This window comes from Protopterus annectens, chromosome 2.part2, assembly GCF_019279795.1.
Source record: "Protopterus annectens isolate FY-2018-M chromosome 2.part2, PAN1.0, whole genome shotgun sequence".
Taxonomy (NCBI): domain Eukaryota; kingdom Metazoa; phylum Chordata; order Ceratodontiformes; family Protopteridae; genus Protopterus; species Protopterus annectens.
The window spans coordinates 1,017,507,799-1,017,529,479 of NC_056730.1; positions in this window are offsets into that span (position 1 = coordinate 1,017,507,799).

The following is a 21,681-nucleotide window of genomic DNA, read 5'->3' on the forward strand; positions in this document are numbered from 1 at the left end:
GACTGGTGGCAGCGCACGATGCATCAGAGACCATCCAGGTGCAATTAACCATAGGCAAGACTGCTCTGCAAATTGTAGCATGTTACAGGCCACCCTCACAAACTCAGGAACCTCACATGGCCTTCCTGAAAACACTAGAGGGATAAATGTATCACCAAACACCATCATACTAGGTGACTTCAATTACCCTAATATAGACTGGGAACACTACTCAAGCCCAAACACCCTAGACCAAAAGTTCCTGGAATTCATAAACTCAAATGCCATGGAACAACTAGTCACCATCCCCACAAGAGGAGAAAACATACTTGATCTCATCATCATGAACATGGGAGCACAATGTTCAACACCGGAAGTATACCCCTCACTGGTGAGATCAGATCACAAACTAATCTCGCTGGAGGTCCTCATCCCACCCCACCTGAAATAAAAAGACCACAGTAAAGAACTTCTCAAAGCCGACTTCACACTTCTAAAGACTAGTGTGGTCTCCTTTAAGGCCCCGAGGCAGTGGAAAACAGTACTCAAGCCGCTGAATCACTTACAAATGCCTTCTACCAGCACCTGCAGGACTGCATGGATAAGGCAATCCCAAGCAAAACAAAGACTCTTTGTACCAAAGGCAAGCGTCCAGTCTGGTGGACCCCAGCCATAAACAAACTCTACAACAAAAGGAGGAAGCTACTACAAGATAGAGCAAAATCCTTAAAGGTAAGACACCCTTGATCACTATAAGTAAAAACTAAGAGCTCTCATAAAATCATCCAAAGCAAATTTTGAGAGAAAAATAGCTAAAGACTCAAAAGACAATCATAAGGCCTTCTTTAGCTATGTTAGAAACCTGGGAGGAAACTCCCAGATATGCTCAGAACTAGTTCAAAATGATGTGAAGATTACTGATCCTACAGACATTGCCAACATACTGGCTGACAGGTTCAGTGCAAACTTCTCCCCTCCCCAAAGGAGAGATATCTATACCAAGCGATTGCAGCCCCCAAACATCTCCAACGCCCAAGTGAGAACTGCTCTCTCCAAAGCAAAAACACAGCATCCATGGGACCTGATGGTGTCCCCGGCTGTGTGCTCCACGAACTCAATGAGGAATTAAACCCACAGCTAGGACAGCTGTTTAATCATAGTCTTACCTCTGGATACGTACCCAGGGAGTGGCGCACTGCAACTGTGGTCCCACTTCACAAAGGCGGTGCCTCCACCGACCCTGGAAATTACCGGCCCATTAGCTTGACAAGCCTTATCTGCAAAGCCATGGAGAGGATCATAATGGACCTCATAAATAAAGACATAGGGAATTTGCAGACTTTGGATCCATCCCAGTTTGGCTTTGTCAAAGGCAGATCATGCCTTCTAAACCTGGTTGACTTTTTCGAAACAGTCACCAAAGCCATTGATGAGGGAAAGGCAGTCCATACAGCCTACCTCGATCTGGCGAAGGCCTTTGATACAATACCCCACTCGGGTATCATTGAAAAACTCATCAGCTTAAATGTTAACCCATACATCACAAGATGGGTTGCAAACTGGCTGAGTGACAGAACCCACAGGGTCAGAGTTGCTGGCGCCATGTCAGACTCAAAGCCTATCACAAGTGGTGTACCACAGGGCTCAGTTCTGGGCCCACTCTTGTTTGGCATCTACTTTTCCGAAGTACAAGCAAACACAGGAGGGTTATGGCTGACAAAGTTTGCAGATGACTGCAAACTGGGCGCCATAGTAGAAAACACATCTGACACAGATATCCTTCAGAAGGGTCTCACAGAAACGGATAAATGGTGCCAGAGCCATGGCCTAAAGTTAAATGCCAAAAAATGCATAGTCATACCCTTTGGGAAAAACAAGGTTACCCCTAGCTACCAAATAGGTGGCAATCCACTGAGCACAGAAGAAGTTATCAGGGACCTGGGGACCCAGGTTGATAGTAGTCTGTCATTCGACACCCATGTAGCTAAAGTAGTTAGGAAGACCTTCTACATTGCCCACCTTATCATGAAGGGATTCTCATCTAGATCAAGGGAGGTCATAGTCTCCCTATACTCATCACTCATCAGACCAATGATTGAGTGCAATGCCCCATTCGGAATGTATCTGACCCGACACTTGCAGCAGCTGGAGAGGCCACAAAAGTTCCTCACCAAAAGGATAAAGGGTCTCAAACATCTGTCCTATACTGCCCGACTGAAAGAACTCCAGCTCTATTCAGTCACTTACCGCTTGCTCAGAGGTGACCTTTGCCTAACATACAAGGCCATGTCAAACCCAGATTTGATGAATATGCTTCACCTCAAAAAATCTAGATCCGTCAGAGCCACAAGGGCGGGAGACTTAAACCTCGACACGGCTATTAATAGGACGTGCTGGAGGGATAGATTCATCACCCAAAGACTCCCTATGCTGTGGAATAAAATCCCGGTATATGTGAGGCAGAGCACCTCGCTGGCCTTGTTCAAGAGAAATCTTGACCAATGGATGGGATATCGCAGATATACCCCAGGGATTACCTCAGTGTCACTGCTCAACAGAGGCACAGCAAAATAATGGGTATAGTTCCCCATACTAAAGGGGTGGCGTAAGCCACAAAACTATGGGCTAGGCTTATAAATGCCCTCGGGCAGATAGCCTAGTATGAACCTATGAACCTATGAACCTATATGGACCACATGAAGAGAAACATGATTAAGCTCTCTGAGTATGGAGCTAGTCTTGGGCAGCATCCTACCTTCTATGAGAATGATGACTCATTACAAACAAATGATGATTGACTTTAACAACTGGTGTAACAACTGATGTCATTCTGTGAAGCTTGAATGTGTGTTAGCCTTGAGGGAGAAGGGGGGCAATCCTTCCTGTTTCATCAGAGATGGCCTTCACCTTTTGCCTCTGGACTTTCACATATTGGCTAAGACTTTGACCATCCTCATAGTGTGTTTTTTAGCAAGGTAAGTCTGCTTCATTTACCAACTTAGGAAAACCAAGTGATGACAATATAATAGTAGCACTGCTCAGCTTTAAAACTTTCACAAAACTACCTTCCCAAGAAGTCTTCATGCCATTAGAAAATATCAATAACTACATCATTACCAAAACAAAGTTCCAGAGCTGTGACAGCACACCTTCTTTATCAGAGTTCAAGTGATATCATTTGTCTCCATCTGGTGGTTATGTATCCATTTTCCTCTGAGACTCCATCTTTTTAAGACTTGTATAACTAGAAATGACCTTGAACTCCCTTTCATCTTAGTAAATATAAACAAGACTGTTACATCCTGACCAGCCATAGAATGCCATCTTCATCACCAATAACCCACAAGCTCAGTTCCCTCAGAATTCTTCCAAACATTATCTTTCTTGGAAATTTTAATTATCCATGTATAAATTGGAGCACTACAAAAATGTGATCATTGTTTCTTAAACTTCATCAATACAAACTCACCAGATCAGATAGTACTTTCCCTACTAGAGGCTACAATGTCTTGGAAATGTTCATAGCAAACAGAACCCACTTGTGTTCAACACCTGCAATTACTCATTCTCTGGCTACATCTGACCATCCCACAGTGGTTTTCAAGCTTAGCGCTTACCTTTTGAGTACCATTAGAACATAGACCAAAGCCCCATTAAACTCTATTCTTTCACAGATTTCTCCACTTGTATGCAAATGGAGGAAATCCCAAGCGGTAAGCTGGTCCCCCACATGAAGCACTGGAGTTTTTGTTTGCAAATTTTGTGGCTAGACATCTACAGTTTTTGTGGTTGGATCTATGGATCCAACACAGGATAATTTGATCATCTCAGGACTCTTCAATGAATCCTAGTAAAGATGAGGGATTGCAAACGATGACTTATGAACAGACACACACACACACGCACACACACACACACACACACACACACACACACACACACACACACACACACACACACACACACACATGTATATAGTCAGATTTATACGATTGTCACAGTAGTATTTGTTTTCAAAATTAAATCTAACGTTTAATGCTGTTGTAAGTTATTTACTTATATTTGTTTTTTTTTTAATTATTTTTAAACACAGTCAATCATGAAACAAGAAGAGTTACATTGTGTTATGCTGAGTAGGTGAATTTAGAATTTGGAAGGGAGGTAACTGACTTGTGATTTGGCATGCGTAATGATCTCTAACTTCCAAAAATCACAGTACTGTATTGTAATAATAGCTATAGCCATGTCAGATAAGTGAGGGATTTATATTAAATAAAATAACTTTATTTTAATATACAGTTGGAAAGAGAGAAACAGAAAGTATAGATTTACATGGTCAACTATCTATGTTCATTTAGCACCAGTGGGAACAAATTTCTGGCTAAAACAACACAGTGAAATTTATGCAAGCATAAATAATACTACTGTACAAATATACATTTCCTTTTATGCGTGACATATTTTTATTTTAAATTTGCTGTACTAAACCTGGTGTGGTATATACTCCTCTGGTGTTACAAACATTTCTATGATTATCTTTACATCAAAAATATTGAAAGTCATTTTTTGATCCATTATTGAATATAAAGAATAAAAGTTTAGCAGTTGTGACTTATTTTTATTCTGAGGGTATTAGTTTTGATGGACTACTGCATTTCTCTGTCTGTTATCCTGAGCAAAAATCTTCTTGTTAGCATATCATGCATACCTACATATGCAGAGCTCCTCACCAGAAACTTACCAAAACACCAGAGACCTCCCAAACATAAGCACGCTACACATAATACTTCCTCTGCAGAACACAATACACATAAAAGCTCATGTACCAGTGTCTCACCCATCAAGCCCTCAAGGCAAACCATGAAAGCAAACATATTAGTCACAGGTGATTCCATCATTTGGCACACAGGTGTCCCTCTCACCAGGCTGGATAAGGAAAAGGTCATGGTCAGCCAGGATCCACCATATCACACAGGCACTCAAGATTCCCAACACCAGGTACTGTTATGACTCCATCATAGTCCATAGGTGTGAACGACTTGAGATGTACCTCTCTGGACTATATGAAGAGAGACATGACTGAGCTCTCAGAATATGTGTCTCAGGCAGGTATGTCGCTATCCTTAAGCAGCATTTTACCATTACTTAGGATGATGCCTCAATACAAACAGAAAATTATTGATTTGAATAATTGGCTTAGTTTCTGGTGTAATTCGAAGGGGATCCAGCATCTCCCAGCCTGGGATGACATGATCGACAGACCTTGATGCTTTGCCAGAGATGGTCTTCATCTGCCATTATCTGGGATTATGGCTGCTGGCTAAGGCTCTTGCCACCCCCATAGTGCCTTTTTTAGGAAGTGTCTCAAGTACAAAATTCCTGATGTAAAAACTCCATCTAAAAACAACCTCAAGGTTATTCTGCTAAATGCTAGGAGTCTTAACACGAAGCTGCACTCACTGGAAGCAGTCCTCACATTGGAAGATGCAGACATTTGTGCAGTCATGGAGACCTGGTTCAAGGCTGGGAGAGTACCCCAGTCATACCGGGTTACACCTCCTTCCACACATTCAGACCACAAACTGAAGGTGTGAAAACTAAAGGAGGCGGTATATCAATTTTCCTTAAAAATAAATATACCTCCAGATTGGTCAAACAGCATGATTTCCTGGAGATACTTCAGGTGCAATTAACTGTTGGTAGGACACCTATTCAAGTCACTGCCAGCTACAGGAACCCTCCATGAATCAGCACAACCACTCTTCCTATTTGGCTCTACTTGAGTGTATCAAGATACATCTGAACATCATGGTTTTAGGTGACTTTAACCACCCATCCATTGGCTGGGTAAATTACTCATGCTCAAACTCAGTTGCCCAAAGGTTCCTCGAATTTGTTAACTCCAATGCCCTCGACCAGCTGGTTGACACCTCCTAAGGTGTGCCAAAATCCTGAATCTGGTGCTTACCAATATGGGGGACCACTTTAAGGTCTTCCCTGGTCAGATCTGACTACAAATCAGTCTCATTTGAAGTAACTATCACACCTGAGCCCCCCCCCCCCCACAAGCAGCAACTACACTAAAAAACTTCTCCAAGGCAGATTATAACCTCTTACAGGATGGTATGAATAGCTTCTCTGCACCTCCCCCCTCAGATGGAACTGGCAGCTATGCTGAGTTCTACACCAGTGCTTTATACAAACACCTATATAACTGCTTTCACTTGGCCATGCCTGATAGGACCAAAACAACCTCCTCAAGGAAAAGCAAACCTGCTTGGTGGACAACTGCCATTAACAGGCTTTAAAATAATAATAAGAAATTGCTAAGAGTAACGGGGCGCAAGCCCTAAACTGGAAACACTCCCTCATCAGCTTAAACAAGCGAATAAGGCTTCTTGTGAAGCCCTTCAAAGCAAACTATGAATCCAAATTAGCTTCCTCAGCTAAAGGCAACCATAAGATTTGTGCTGAACTGGTAGTTAATGATGCCACATATACTGAGATTGTAGACATAGCTAATCTGTTGGCTGGCAGGTTCTGTAAAAACTTCACTTCCCTGTCCCCGCCAAACGTACCCCATGACATCACTGCCACCTGTTTCCTATCTTGAATCTCTAAAGAACAGGTCATTAACGCCCTAAGGCCAGGAACACACCACCTATGGGACCAGATAACATACCAGGCTGCATCCTACATGGGCTCCAACAAGAATTAGCAACACCATTGGGTACTCTATTCAGTCATAGTCTAAGCACCAGCTTCATCCCAGCTGAATGGAAAATGGCCACTGTTATTCCCTTGCACAAAGGCGGTGCTTCCACTGACCCCAGGAACTATAGCCCTATTAGACTGACTAGCCTTATCTGCAAGGTCAGGAAGTGAATCATCATGGACCTTATCAACAAAGATATAGGTAATCTCCAAACACTTGACCCTACTCAGTATGGATTTGTCAAAGGGAGATCATGCCTGCTAAAAATGTTGGACTTCTTCAAGACAGTCACCAAGGCACTGCATGAGGGGAAATCTGTGGCATTTGACACTATCCCCCACTCAGGCATCATTGACAAACTCAGCCAGCTAGGTATCAACCCCTATATCATTAGATGGGTCACTAACTGGCTCACTGATACAACCCATATTGTCAAAATAGGGAAATCTACCTCAAACAGCAAACTTGTAACCCGTGGTGTTCCACATGGATCAGTCCTGGGACCTCTACTGTTTGGGATCTATTTCTCCAAAGTACAAGCAAAAACTAAAGGTCTGTGGCTGACAAAGTTTGCTGATGACTGCAAACTGGGAGTGGTCATAGAATCTCCAAATTATGTCAACATCCTGTAAGGGGGTCTTACACAAACAAATGATTGGTGCCAAAGTCATGGCCTTAAACTCAATGCAAAAAAATGTATTATCATCCCTTTTGGTAAGGGTGATGTTACTGCTAACTACCACATCAACAGCAGCACCTTAAGTACACACTCAGTAGTGACAGACCTGGGCACACAGATTGACAGCAACCTCACCTTTGACCACTATGTCTCCACAGTGGTAAAAAGGCCATTCTATATTGCTCATCTCATAAGTAAGGGCATTGCCTCCAAATAATGATAACCTCCTTGTACTCTTCCCTCATCAGGCCAATAATCGAGTACAATGCCCCTTTTGGTATGTACCTTTACAAGCACCTGAAGCTATTGGAGAGACCACAAAGGTTCCTCACAAGGAAAATTATATCCTTCAGCATCTATCCTATGTGGATCATCTGAAATCACTGTCACTTTATTGTGTTTCATACAGACTACTCAGAGGCGATCTCTGCCTTGCATACAAGGCAATCTCTGACCCTGCTTTATTGGAAATGCTGCATCTCAGTAAGTCAAGTGGTACACGGGCTACTTGAACTAAAGACCTTAACCTGGTATGTGACATTTATAGAGCCTGCTTGAGGGACAGATTTGTCTCTCAGAGGTTTCCACACCTTTGGAACAGGCTCCCACTTCATGTCAAACAGAACACATCATTGGCCTTCTTCAAATGCAGTCTGGATGATTGGATGGGTAACCATAAATTCACCCCAGGGGTACCACCTGTGTCTCTCTTGGACATGGACATTAGGTGCTAATCATGGAAATAAGGGTAGAACTTGGCTAGGCTTGTAAGGGCCCTTGGGCCATTAGACTAATAACTTCCAATAAGCTTATGATATGAAGCAGAAACCAGTATGCACCTGTCTAATAACATGATGAAGTCATGTACTTGGTCTTGTATTTAGGCTACAGTATTTCTGGCAACAATATATGTCTCACAATTTATTTTAGTTCTTTACTGCCAAATGGCAACTTTCTGTGGTACAATAAAAATAAGAGATTGGTGAGAGTATACCTTACTGGTTAAGATATTGAACTGCAAAGCTGTAGGCCTGTGCCTGAATACTTTGTTCTCTCTTCTATACTGTATGATTCTAAACAAGCCACTTCATTTCATTGTGTTCCTAAGCTACCTCTGAAATAACACATATGTGTCTCAGTGGCACATTCTTCCTTACAAGTAAAAATCAAAACTCAGAGTAGAAACACAAATGCTATCTTTCTTGGAAATTTTACAAACGCTATCTTTTAATTATCTACAACTTACTTTCAGTTGGTAACAGTGATCTACTATAAAGATTACAACTTGTCTTGTAGGGCAGTGTCCTGTTCCTGTTAGCAGCAGAGCTACGAGAAGTTGATGCAAACAGGTTTACCGACCATACCAAGCATGGTTTTGGACATAGCCTGGGCTGAAGAGTTTTACAGGTCTTTTCCTAAATTCACAATACCTTTGCATTTTTTCTTACTCTTCGCATCCTTATCCAGATGAGCTTTACTTGGGTAGGGTTCATAGCCTGTGTTTTAAATGTCCAACATCACTTAGCCATTTCTGGGGAGGTCATCCATTCTTTATTTTTAAAGAAATATGACCATTCCCTACTGGAGTAAAGTGATGCCAACCTACTTTCTGCCCTAGAAATAGCACTGTATAAGCCTAATTACTGCACTTTGCCGCTTAGCTTAGATTCTTCATATGTCCATTTTTTTCTCTTACTGACTATTTCCATTTCAACATCCTTCTAATGCCATTTAGAATTGGGTTGTCAATAAAAGATAAAATAATTCACTGTATTCCCCCAACAATTGAACTTTTCTGAGCTATAGCACCCCCTGCCATTTGTGGTATACTGTAAAATTTTTTTGTACACTGTTGCAGTTACATCATTATCAGATGAAAGTCTAGTTTTCATCATGTTATCTGTTGACTGAGAGCTTCTCTTCTTTTATTATGTTTTCTATTCTTTTTGTTTGATTTGCCGTAACTTGACCACTGGTTCCTCCCATAAACACTACCCAACCATCTGTTGAACTTACATCTCTCAGGTATCATAGTATTTTACGACATTTTCTCTGTAAGCAATACCATTTGATGTGTAGTTAACATTTTGGTAAAATTAACCTCCCAGACCTGATGAATGTGAGTGCTCTCTCTCTTCTTCCTGTTACTGGCAATATATCTGTGAAATTTGTCAGCCAGAGTCCCTTCGTGTTGGTCTGGACTTCAAAGAAGTAGATACCAAACAGGAGAGGACCCAGGACCAAACCCTGTGGGACTCCACTAGTGATTGGCTGGCAAGTCTGACTTGGAGTCAGCTACTTTTACACATTGGGTTCTGTCTGTGAGCCAGTTTGCAACCCACCTAGTGATATAGGGGTTGATGCCTAGCTTAGTGAGTTTTTCTATGATTCCGGAGTGGGGAATGGTATCAAAGCCCTTGGCCAGATCAAGGTAGGCTGTATGAACCAGCTTGCCTTCATCCACACCTCTGGTGACTGACTCAAAGAAGTCGACCAAGTTGAGCAGGCATGATCTACCCTTCACAAAACCAAACTGTGTGGGATCCAGAGTTTGGAGATTCCCTATATCCTTGTTTATTAGGTCCATAATTATGTGTTCCATAGCTTTGCTAATCACACTCATCAGGATAATGGGGCAATAGTTCCCAGGGTCTGTAGTCACTCCTCCTTTGTGGAGAGGGATGACTGTAGCATTGTGCCGTTCAGTTGGGACAAATCCTGAGGTGAGGCTATGATTGAACAGGGCACATAGGTGAGGTGCCAATTCACTCTGTAGTCCATGTAGAACACATCCAGGGATATTGTTAGGTCCCATAGAAGCTGTATTCTTGGCCTTGGACAGTGCTATTTTAACCTGTGCAGCAGTAATACTGGGTGCCTGGCCATCTACTGGTATTGTGATTAGTCCTTTTGGGGGATGAGAGGGGTAAAGTTGGCACAGAGTCTGTAGGCCAGTATATTGGCAATATCTGTTGGCTTGGTATAGGAGGTACCATTGTGCAGTAGCTCAGAGCAAATCTGGGTATTACCATGGAGGTTCTTTACATAACTATAGAAGGCCTTGTGGTTGTCTTTACTATCTGTTGCAATTCTGTTTTCATAGCTAGATTTAGAGGATTTGATGAGGGATCTCAACTTTTTGTTGAGGCTGATAAATTAAATTTTTCCAGTCTTGGGACTTCACCTTATTCCGCTTCAGTTTCCTAGGTTCATAGGTGTGTACTAAGCTAATAGCCCTGGAGCCAGTATAAGCCTAGCCCAAGAAGATTGCCTGGCATCATGCCGCCCAAAGTTAGTTTACAGTGCCCCTGCCAAGCAAGACCACTGAAGTGATCCCAGGGATGAACTTCCTATTGCCCATCCACTCATCAAGATTTCTTTTAAAGAGGGCCAGTGAAGTGCTCTGGTTGACATGAATGTGAAGTTTGTTCCAGAGTATGGGAAGTCTCTGGGTTAGGAACCTGTCCTTCCAGCATGTTCTGTTTATTGTGGTAATGAGGTTTAGGTCCCTGGAGCATGTGGCATGGAGGGATCAGGATTTCTTTAGGTGTAGCATATCTAGCAGCTCTGGGTCAGACATGGCTTTGTAAGTCAAGCAGAGATCGCCTCTAAGTAGGTGATAAGAGACAGAGTATAGCTGGAGTTTTTTTAGTCTGTCCATATAGGGCATGTATCTAAGGCCTAAGATCCTCTTAGTGAGGTATTTTTGTGGCCTTTCCAGTTGTTGTACGTGTCTAGTGAGGTACATACCAAATGAGGCATTGTATTCTATAATAGGTCTAATGAGGGAAGAGTAGAGAGGGATTATGACCTTTTTCTTCCTGGATGAGAAACCTTTTGTAATGAGATGTGCCACATAGAAGGACTTTCTGACTACAATGGCAATGTGGTTATCAAAGGAGAGGTTGCTGTCAACCAGTGTCCCCAGGTCTCTTATCACACCTTCAGTGTTTAGTAGGCTACCGCCTATGTGATAATTCATGGTCACCACATTTTTCCCAAAGGGAATGACAATGCACTTTTTGACATTGAGCTTAAGGCTATGGTTCTAGCACCACTCATTGGTGTCCGTGAGGCCTTTTTGTAGAATGTCTACATCAGTTGGAGAATCAGTAATGCCTCCCAGTTTGCAATCATCTGTGAACTTGGTCAGCTAGAGTCCCTTTGTGTTAGCTTGAACTTCAGAGAAGTAGATGCCAAACAGGAGATGACCTAGGACCAATCCCTGTGGGACACCACTTGTAACTGGTCAGTAGTCAGATTTGAAGTCCGCTACTTTCACAGGGTTCTATCAGTGAGCCATTTGGCAAACCATCTTATGACATAGGGGTTTATGCCTAGTTTAGTGCGTCTATCTATGATTCCTGACTGAGGGATGGTGTCAAAGGCCTTGGCAAGATCTAGGTAGGCTGTGTGAACTACCTTGCTCTCATCCACAGCTCTGGTGACAGACTCAAATAAGTGTGTCAGGTAGAGCAAGCATGATCTACCTTTCACAAACCCAAACTGCATGGGGTCCAGAGTTTGGAGATACACTATAGCCTTATTTATAAGGTCCATGATGATGCACTCCATAGCCTTACATATCAGACTTGTCAGGCTAATGGAGCAGTAGTTCCCAGGGTCTGTAGTTGCTCCTCCTTTGTGGAGTGGGATGACCATAGCAGTGCACCATTTGGTAGGAACAAAGCCTGAAATGAGACTGTGGTTGAAAAGGGTACTCAGGTGTGGTGCCAGTTCACTTTGTAATTCATGTAGCACACAGCCAGGGATATGATCAGGTCCCATGGAAGCTGTATTCTTGGCTTTGGACAGTGTGGATTTTACCTGTGTAGCCATGATAATAAGGACTTGGCATTCCTCAGGTATTGTTATAGGCCTTTTAGGGGGTGAAAGGAGGGTAAAGTTCGCACTGAACCTGTCTGCCGATATGTTGGCAATATCAGTTGGTTCTGTATATGTATTGCCATTGTGCCATAACTCAGAGCAGATCTGAGTATTGCCATGTAGATTCTTGACACAACTATAGAATGCCTTGTGGTTGTTTTTAGAATCTGCAGCAATTTTGTTTTTGTAGCTAGCTTTAGAGGATTTGATGATGGATCTCAGTTATTTTGCTGAGGCTGACAAGGGAGTTTTTCCAGTCTTGGGACTTCACCCTTTTCTACAACAGTTTTTTTCCTTCTGTTGTAAAGTTTGTTTATGGTGGGTGAACCACCAGATTGGCTTCCTTTTTTCTGGAGGAGAGCGTCTTGGTTCTGTTTGGTATGGCTCGTTCCATGCACTTGTGTATGTGCTTATACAGTGGATTGGTGTATGATTCAGTCATGCATCTATTTTCCATTTGCATGGGTGTCGTGAAGTTAGTCAGCTCTGTTTTTAGAAGTCCAAAATTGGCTTTGGAGAAGGTTTTTACAGTGGTTTCCTTTAGGGGGGATGAGAGTGGGATGTGGCTATCCATGGTGATTAGCTTGTGGTCAGATCTGACAAGGGAGGAGTTTATTACTGGTGTTGAGCAATGGTCACCCGTTAGTAATTACCTGGTCAAGGATGATTCTACCCCTGGTGGGGGTAAGAATGAGTTGGTCCAGGGTATTGGAATTAATGAATTCTAGAAAAGTTGAGCAAGTGTGTTGGTAAATGAGTAATTTTCCCAGTTAATGGAGGGGTAGTTAAAGTCTCCCAGTATAAGGGTATTGGATTGTACCCTAATATTTTCCGGTGTGTTTAGGGATGTGGAGTGGGAATCTTGGGACATGGTGGGGGATCTATAGCAGGCTACAACCTGGATTGCAGTTTTACCCTGTGTTAGTAGTACCTGAAGTATCTCTGATGTGTTATGTTGGGCTACTAGTCTAGAGGTGTGCATATCCTTTATGAATATGGAGACACCACTCCCTTTAGTGCTTCAGTCCAGGTTTAGGGGCCAAAAGGTGTGGTATGAATTATCTTGGTAGTGCTGGGGTGCTCCCCGGAGCCTTGAACCAGGTCTCGGTCACTGCACAGATGTTGATGTTCTCCGTTTTAAGGAGTGCTTTGAGCAAATGCATTTTGAGATTTAGACTTCTAGCGTTGAGTAGCATTACCCTCAAATTTTGTTTGCTTATAGCTTTTATGGTAGTAATTTTGTCTTCATGACATTGCCTAAAAAAAGCACTATAGGGGTGGCAAGAGCCTTGGCCAGTATCTGGAATCCCTGGGGTGACAGGTGCAGGCCATCTCTGGTGAAGTATTGAGGTCTGTTGATCATGTCATCCCAGGCAGACAGATACTGGATTGCCTTAGAATGACACCAGAAATGAAATGTTGCCAATTGTTGAAGTCAGTCATTTTCTGCTTGTACTGCAGTATCATTCTGGGTGACGGTAGGATGCTACTCAGAGCTAGGTCATACCTGCCTGGGCTACAAAATCCGAGACCTCCTCTATGTCTCTTTTCATGTAGTCCAGGGAGGTACAGCTCAGGTCATTCACACCAACATGGACAATGACAGAATCATATTTTTACCTGTTGTGGAGTGGCCTAAGTGCGTGAGTTATATGGTGGATCCTGGCACCTGTCAGGCAGCTGACTGCAACTTTCTCCTTATTCAACCTAGTGAGTGGGACATCAGTGTGCCTTACTATTGAGTCACCTGTGACTAGTGTATTCGGTAAGTTGTTTTGCCTTATGGGCTTTGTTTGAGTGGCACACTGTTTGTGTGCGCTATGTGTCTCATGGTTTGTGCTGGGATGTGGTGGTTGCTTACATTTCTGCCTCAGAGGTCTCTGTTTGGGCAGACTTTTATTGGGAGCCTCTGCAAAAGTAGGTATGTGTTTTGTGTTACTATGTGAGGGTTGTGGTGGTGTATGTTCTAGAGGGCTATGTGTTTAATGTGGTGTGGTGCAGGTGTTAATCTTCTCCTCTTGACTGGCTAATCCAGTCTTGGCTGGAGGGTGCTTGGCTTCCAATTTCTCCTTCTGTTGTAGAGTTTGTTTATGGCAGGGGACCATCAGATTGGCTTCCTTTTTTTGGAGGAGCGTCTTCGTTCTATTGGGTATGGTGAGAGCCATGCATTTGTGTACGTGTTCGTACAGTGCATTGGTGTATGATATGGCGGTCATACAACTATTCTCCATTTGCATGGGTGCTGTGAAGTTAGCCACCTCTTTTTTTAGGAGCCCAAAGTTAGCTTTGGAGAAGCTTTTCATGGTGGTTACTTTTGCCGGGGGGGGGGGTGGATTTCCGAGGTGATTAGTTTGTGGTTAGATCTAACCAGGGAGGAGTTGACTACTGGTGTAGAGCAACGTTCACCCTTATTAGTAATGACCAGGTCAAGGATGTTGCTACCTCTAGTGGGGGTAAGAATGAGCTGGTCCAGGGCATTGGAATTAATGAATTCCAGGAAATGTTGGGCAAGTGTATTGGTACATGAGTAGCTTTCCTAGTTAATGAAGGGGTAGTTGAAGTCGTCCAGTATGAGAGTGTTGGGTTGGACCCTAATATTCTCCAGGGTGCTTAGGAATGTGGAGTGTGAGTCTTGGGACATGGTTGGGGACCTATAGGAGGCTACAACCTGAATCGCTGTCTTACCCAATGTTAGCTGCACCTGAAGCATCTCTGATGCTTTATGTTGGGCTGCCAGTCTGGAGGTGTGCAGATCCTTTATGAATATGGAAACACCACCACCTTTGGAGCTTTGGTCCAAGTTCTGGGGTTGAAAGGTGTGGAATGAGTTATAACCTGGTAGTGCAAAGGTGCTTTCTGCTGCCTTGAACCAGGTCTCTGTTACAGCACAAATGTTGATGTTCTTCATTTTAAGGAGTGCTTCGAGTGAGTACATTTTGATTTTTAGACCTATAGCATTGAGCAGCATGACCCTCAGACTGTATTTGTTTATAGCTGTTACGGAGATAATTTGGTCTTTGGAACACTGCCTAAAAAAGGCATTATAGGGGTGGCAAGAGCCTTGGCCAGTATCCATAAGCCCAGGGGCGACAGATGCAAGCCATCTCTGGCAAAGCATCGAGATCTGTCGATCATGTCATCCCAGTCAGACAGCTACCGGAAAAACTTTTGTTTATCTCTAAAATGCCCATGTTATAAAAAAGTGATGTGATTTTAAGAATATAACAACCACATTTTAACCTGTGTGAATGTGTGTGTGTGTGTGTGTGTGTGTGTGTGTGTGTGTGTGTGTGTGTGTGTGTGTGTGTGTGTGTGTGTGTGTGTGTGTGCATGGATATGTGTGATTGTGCATGCCTGTGTGTTTGAGAGAGTGTATGTGGGTGAGGGGAATGGATCTTGTCCCCCCTTCAAATCTGTGGATCACTAACATAGACAAGTCCCTGCTTATTCTCATGGTTAACCATAGTAAAATTGATTGAAATCAGTCATCAGGGCAAAACTGAACTTTAAAAGTTTGGTTACATTAGTGTTTTTTTCTCTAACTGATTAGCTTTACAGTCTGAAAGATATAAAGATGGGCAGGTCTACTTTCCATTATTAAACTGGATACCAGCAAGACGTGACTATGGTGCACACATTATCAGCTGGTACAAGGGGAAAGACAGATCTTTTTCAATAAGCAAGATTACATGGTTATTTTACATCAGTTGAGTGTAATTTTACTGAGTTATGTTGAGAGTGACTGTGATGCCCCTACACTGGCCCAGTAATCAAGGAGCCACAATCCTCACCACTGGCACCAGTGAGGGACGTGCACATTGATAGGATGACAAGTACACACAATAAAGTACAATTTCCCTTAAGAGCAGACAGAGATGACAGTCAGTCTGGGGCTGGTTTCTACCTCAGTCTCCAGATCCCCAATACGACTCCCCACTGGCACAGCTATAGGGTTAAGATCTCAGCCAAGTGGTCAAGCCAAAACCTCCAGCACACTCTCTGTCTAACCAGTGCTTCGTGTCCCTGCCCAAGTAGCTGACACACACACACACACACACACACACACACACACACACACACACACACACACACACACACACACACACATACACACACTTTGAGATTTGATTTATATACAAACAAACAGACACTCCTGGGGAAGGCTGGTACAGGTTTACTAGCTACGCCCCCTTCCACTCAGACTAAAAGGTAGTTATCACTGCCAACAACCAGCTCTTTATCAGCTACTATAAGGCCCTTACAAGGGTGACCAGTTCTACTGTGTAATGTTACTATTATCCAAATGGTAAGTGTGACCAAAACCTGCAAGGCTATTTATGAGTGGCCTGTACAGTGTCACCAAATACACATGCAAGTACTCTAAGCACTTAAATATCTGTAAGCAAACCAGCCACAATTAAAAGGTTTAAACATATTTAATAATAAATAATAAAAGAGCAAGACAGAATTCAATAACTCAGCACAGTGACTAAAGAGTTCAGAATCACAGTAAATATTTTAAAACAACATTGCAGGACAGTCTCAAGTAAATACAGAAAACATATAAACTAATCCTTCTATATTCATATTTATTTTTAAGATAAATACTATTCCTAAATCTTACTTACAGAGCAAGGCAAATACAGATGAGAAGTGCTGAATGGATGTTTTCAGGTCCAAAGACAAGATACAAAATGCACTATCTCTGAGATAGCTCTTAAATTAATAATACATATTACTGCTGGGTTAGCCAGGATGACATCTCTGTTTGTCACCTGCCTCCAGTTCCCAGGTTAAACAGATACCAACAGAATTTAACACCTCTGTGTCAAAAATACTTATCTCTCAGATGTGTAGCTGCTAGGAAGTCACAGAGAAATACAAACACTCTATATTTGAAACCTAGTAATTATTTCTGTTTTTCAAGATAATAGAAATAACTTCCAGCTGTAGACATCCTGTCTTTTTGCTCTATTAACTAACTTTATAGCACATCATAAAACTCTTTACTTTTCAACTTATTTTTTTAGAATTTTGCAAGTTAACTCTGTATGTTCCAGCTTCTGCTATGAAAACATACATTTGCATAGGCATATAGTTTAGACCAATTTCTGCTATTTTCCAGCAGGGTACATTGTGTTTACATTCTTAAAGCTCAGTACATAACATACAGTTCAACACACACTTTTGTACCAGTAGTTTAATATACACATAACATGTAACTTCCTTACATTTGTAAGACAAGCCTATGGATCTTATTAATATTCACAAATGACAAATGATTATTTACAAAATTCCAGATAGCTGGGCTGGCAGCCTCACAACCCCCCCCCCCCGAAAACTCAAGCTAGTTTTTCAAGTGACCATTGAGAAATGTTGCTTGAGAGGTTTGAGCCTATCTGGGAATACCTTATCCCATTCCCTGTCTTGAGAGCCCATCTGCATTGGCATTGCTAACCCCACTGCGGTGCCGCACAGACATAGCATAAGCTTGCACTCCTGGGCTCCACCTTAGTAACTTGGTGTTTTGCTGACTGGTTCAATGTAGCCATGTTAAGGGATTGTAGTCTGTAACTACACTGAATTTCCTTCCATAAAGATAAGGCTGAAGTTTCTGGAGTGCCCACACTATGGTTAGGCATTCCTTTTCTACAGCTGCATAGCATTCCTCCCTGGGTTGGAGCCTATGACTGAGATAAACCACTGGGTGTTCTTCTCCCTCTGAAGAAATCTGGCTAAGCACATCCCCCACCCCATGGTTTGAAGCATCCACTTGCACAACAAATTCTTTGCTGTAATCTGGACTGGCTAATATAGGGGTTTTTCCCAAAGCTCCTGTAAGCTTCTGGAATATCTGCTCACATGCTGGTGTCCATACTACCTTATCTGGTCTGTTTTTCCTTGTCAGGTCTGTGAGGGGAGCAGCTATGGTACTATAAGTGGGGACAGACTTTTGGTAGTACCCTGCTGTCCATAAAAATCCCCTCACCTGCTTATTAGTAAAAGGGGCAGGCCATGCCTGAATGGCTTCCACTTTGGCAGGTTCTGGCCTGATCTTACCACTCCCCACTCTATCTCCCAGGTAGGAGACCTCTGCCATACCCACCTGATATTTGCTGGGCTTAATGGTTAACCCTGCCCTCTGTAGTCTGCTCAGCACCTTCCTATCATGCTGAAGGTGCTCTTGCTAGGAATGGGTGTAAATGGCAATATCATCTAGGTAAGCAAGTGCAAAATCTCCTGATCCTACTAGGATATAATTTACCAGCCTCTGGAAAGTCGCTGGGGCATTTTTCATCCCAAAGCGCATCTTTGCGAAGTCATACAAGCCAAAAGAAGTCACAAAGGCTGACCTCTCTCTAATACTGGGAGTCAAGGGCACCTGCCTGTACCCCTTGGTAAGATCAATGGTGGTAAGATACTTAGCACCACCCATACCTCTCAACTTCTTAGAGCAATAAATCCAGACAAACCCATAAATAAAAGTGTGACAAAGGGCCAACAAATAGGGACAATTTTTAAATACTCATATTACAAATGTAGAAAGTTGACAGAATAACAGGTTTTGCATTAGCATGAATTTTCTGAAGGGTAAGAAGCCTGAAATTCAAATGCCTGTCATTATTTTCTAATGTCAGTATTCAATGATTTGCCACTGATTTTCCAGAAAAAACACAATTTCATAAAAAACAGACCAAAAATATGAGGTCTGGACATTCTGCAAAAATCTGTACATTTGAGGGTATGGCCCCACCCAGCTGCTCTAGGGCTACATCTGTCCTAGGCCTGGGGTAAGCATCTGACTCTATGTGACTATTTCATTTCCTTTAGTCCACACAGAACCTGGTGTTGCCATCCTTCTCTGCTACCAGCACTACTGAGGAGGCCCAGGGACTGCTGGACTCCTGATTTACCCCTAATTCCAACATTTCCTGAATCTCCTCCCTCAGAGTCTGTTTTACTCACTCAGGCACCCTATAAGGAGCCTGTTTAACAGGCCTTTGGGGTCCTGTATCCACATGGTGCTGCACCAGGTGGGTGAACCCTAGTTTCCCAGTGAATATGTCCCCAAACTCCTGTAACACTGCTCGGATTTCTTGAACCTGAGTAGGGGATAGCTGCTGGGACAGTGCTACCTTTTCCACTGAGGTGTCAGTCCGATCCTCACTGAGGAAATCAGTCACCAGATCCCCCTCAGACTCCTCCTGCAATCCACTGCAAATACTCAGCACAAGGGCCTCCCTATCATGGTAAGGTTTCATCACTTTAACATGGTACAATTTGTACCCCTGCCTCCTGCTTAGCAGTTCTACCAAGTAGTTAACATCACTGATGTTCCTTACCACCTTGTGGGGTCCCTCTCGGACTGCCTGCAGCTTGTTGTGTCTGACAGGAATGAGAACCATTACCTGCTGCCCTACAGCATACTCTCTAGCTCGAGCATTCCTGTCATACTGGACCTTTTTCTGCTGTTGGGCTTCTGCAAGGTTCTCCTGGGCCAAGTCCATGAGTTCCCTGAGCCTTGTCCTGAGGTTTAGGATGCATGCCACAACAGACTCCTTATCAGATTCACACTCACTTTCCCATTCATCTCGAATCAAATCTAGAGGTCCCCTCACCCTATGCCCCTACAACAACTCAAGGGGTGAAAAACCTGTGGATTCCTGGGGAATCTCTCTGTAAGCAAACAACAGGTGGGGCAAATATATGTCCCAGTTCCTCTTAAACTGGTATGCACATGCCTGTAGCATTGTTTTGAGTGTAGAGTTTAACCTCTCAACAAGGCCATTAGTCTGGGGATTGTAGGGGGTGGTCTTTAGGTGCTCCACCCCACAGTAGTTCCACAGACAAGCCAGCAGATCTGACATGAAATTGGCACCTCTGTAAGTATTTCATTTGAGAAATCTACCCTGCCGAAAATCTCTAACAGAGCATTTGCCACCGTTTCTGCCTCAATGGAGGACCGAACCACCGAATCAGGGTATCTTGTAGCATAATCTACCACTAGGATATACTTTTTCACTGTGGAACATGGGGTACTCAGAAGCCCCACAATATCCATAGCTACCCTCTGAAATGGCTTGTCAATTATAGGCAAAGGCATCAAAGGAGCTTTCACCTTGTCTCCTGCCTTGCCTACCTTTTGGCACTGTTCACAGGTCCTGCAGAACCCTGTTACATCTCTGGAAACTCAGGTCAATAGAAGTTCTGCATAATATGTCTCTTTGTATGTTTTATGCCCATATGACCAGCAAAGGGAAGATCATAGGCTATGTCTAGAAGTACCAGATGGTAGGCTCTCGGCAGAACCATCTACTGTATTCTCTCACCCTCTAGCCCACCCTCATGGGTCCACTCTCTATACAGTAACCATTTTCCAAGTATAGAGATTCCCCCCTTCCTTGAGAATCAGGTTTCTCTCTAGCTACCTCCCTCAGGCCTTGTAATGTAGGGTCTGAGAGCTGAGCCTGTCTCAACTTTCTCTTTGTAACCCTTCCCATCTCCCCTTCCACAGGAAGTCTGGTATTTTCTGACAGCGGTGCCTCACTGTCAGCCTGGGTACTACTACTCACCTCTGCCCTTGTAGTCACTCTGTTCAAGTTAACATCAGTACTCACAAGCAGCTGGGGTTCACCTTCAGTCTCACTACTACAAGGTATCTCCCTCCATGAAGTAACCACCTCACCAGTCCTGGCTGCAAGTGTGTGGTCTGTCCTGGTCTGCCCCAGGCTACCAGACCCACATGCTTGCCTCCGAGTCTGTCTGCATGTAACTGCATGCACACATGATACTGCATTATCACAATTATTCCCTATCAGGACATCTGCAGGGATATCCTCAAATACACCTACTTGCTGGCTTCCTTTTCCACCCTCCCAGTCAAGGTGAACCCTAGCCAAAGGTATTTGGAATGGGGTCCCTCCTAAAGCTCTGGCTGGAGTAGACTGCCCAAGCAAGTAGTGGTCCTCTGTAACCATTGTAGGCTTCACAATGGTTAGTTCAGATGCTGTGTCTCTCTTAGCCATGGCCTCTTTCCCATTCACTAAGATAGGATATAACCTCTTGTGCCAGTTTGGTACCCTTGTTGTCCCGAGACAACTTATTGCTGGCATTTTGTCATTCCCACTTACTGGCTCTTCCAAATTTTGTTTCCCACCTTGTCTCTGTGGACATCATTTCTACTCTTTTCCAGTAGGGTGCACTGTGGTTACATTTTTGAAGCTCTGTACATAACATACCATTCAACACACACTTCTGAACTAGTAGTTTAATATACACATAACATATAGTTCTTTTACATTTGTAAGACAAACCTATGGATCATATTAATATCCACAAATATATGATTATTTACAAAATTCCAGATAGCTGGGCTGGCATACTCACAGTGACTATACTAATTGTCTTAAGTAGCACAGAG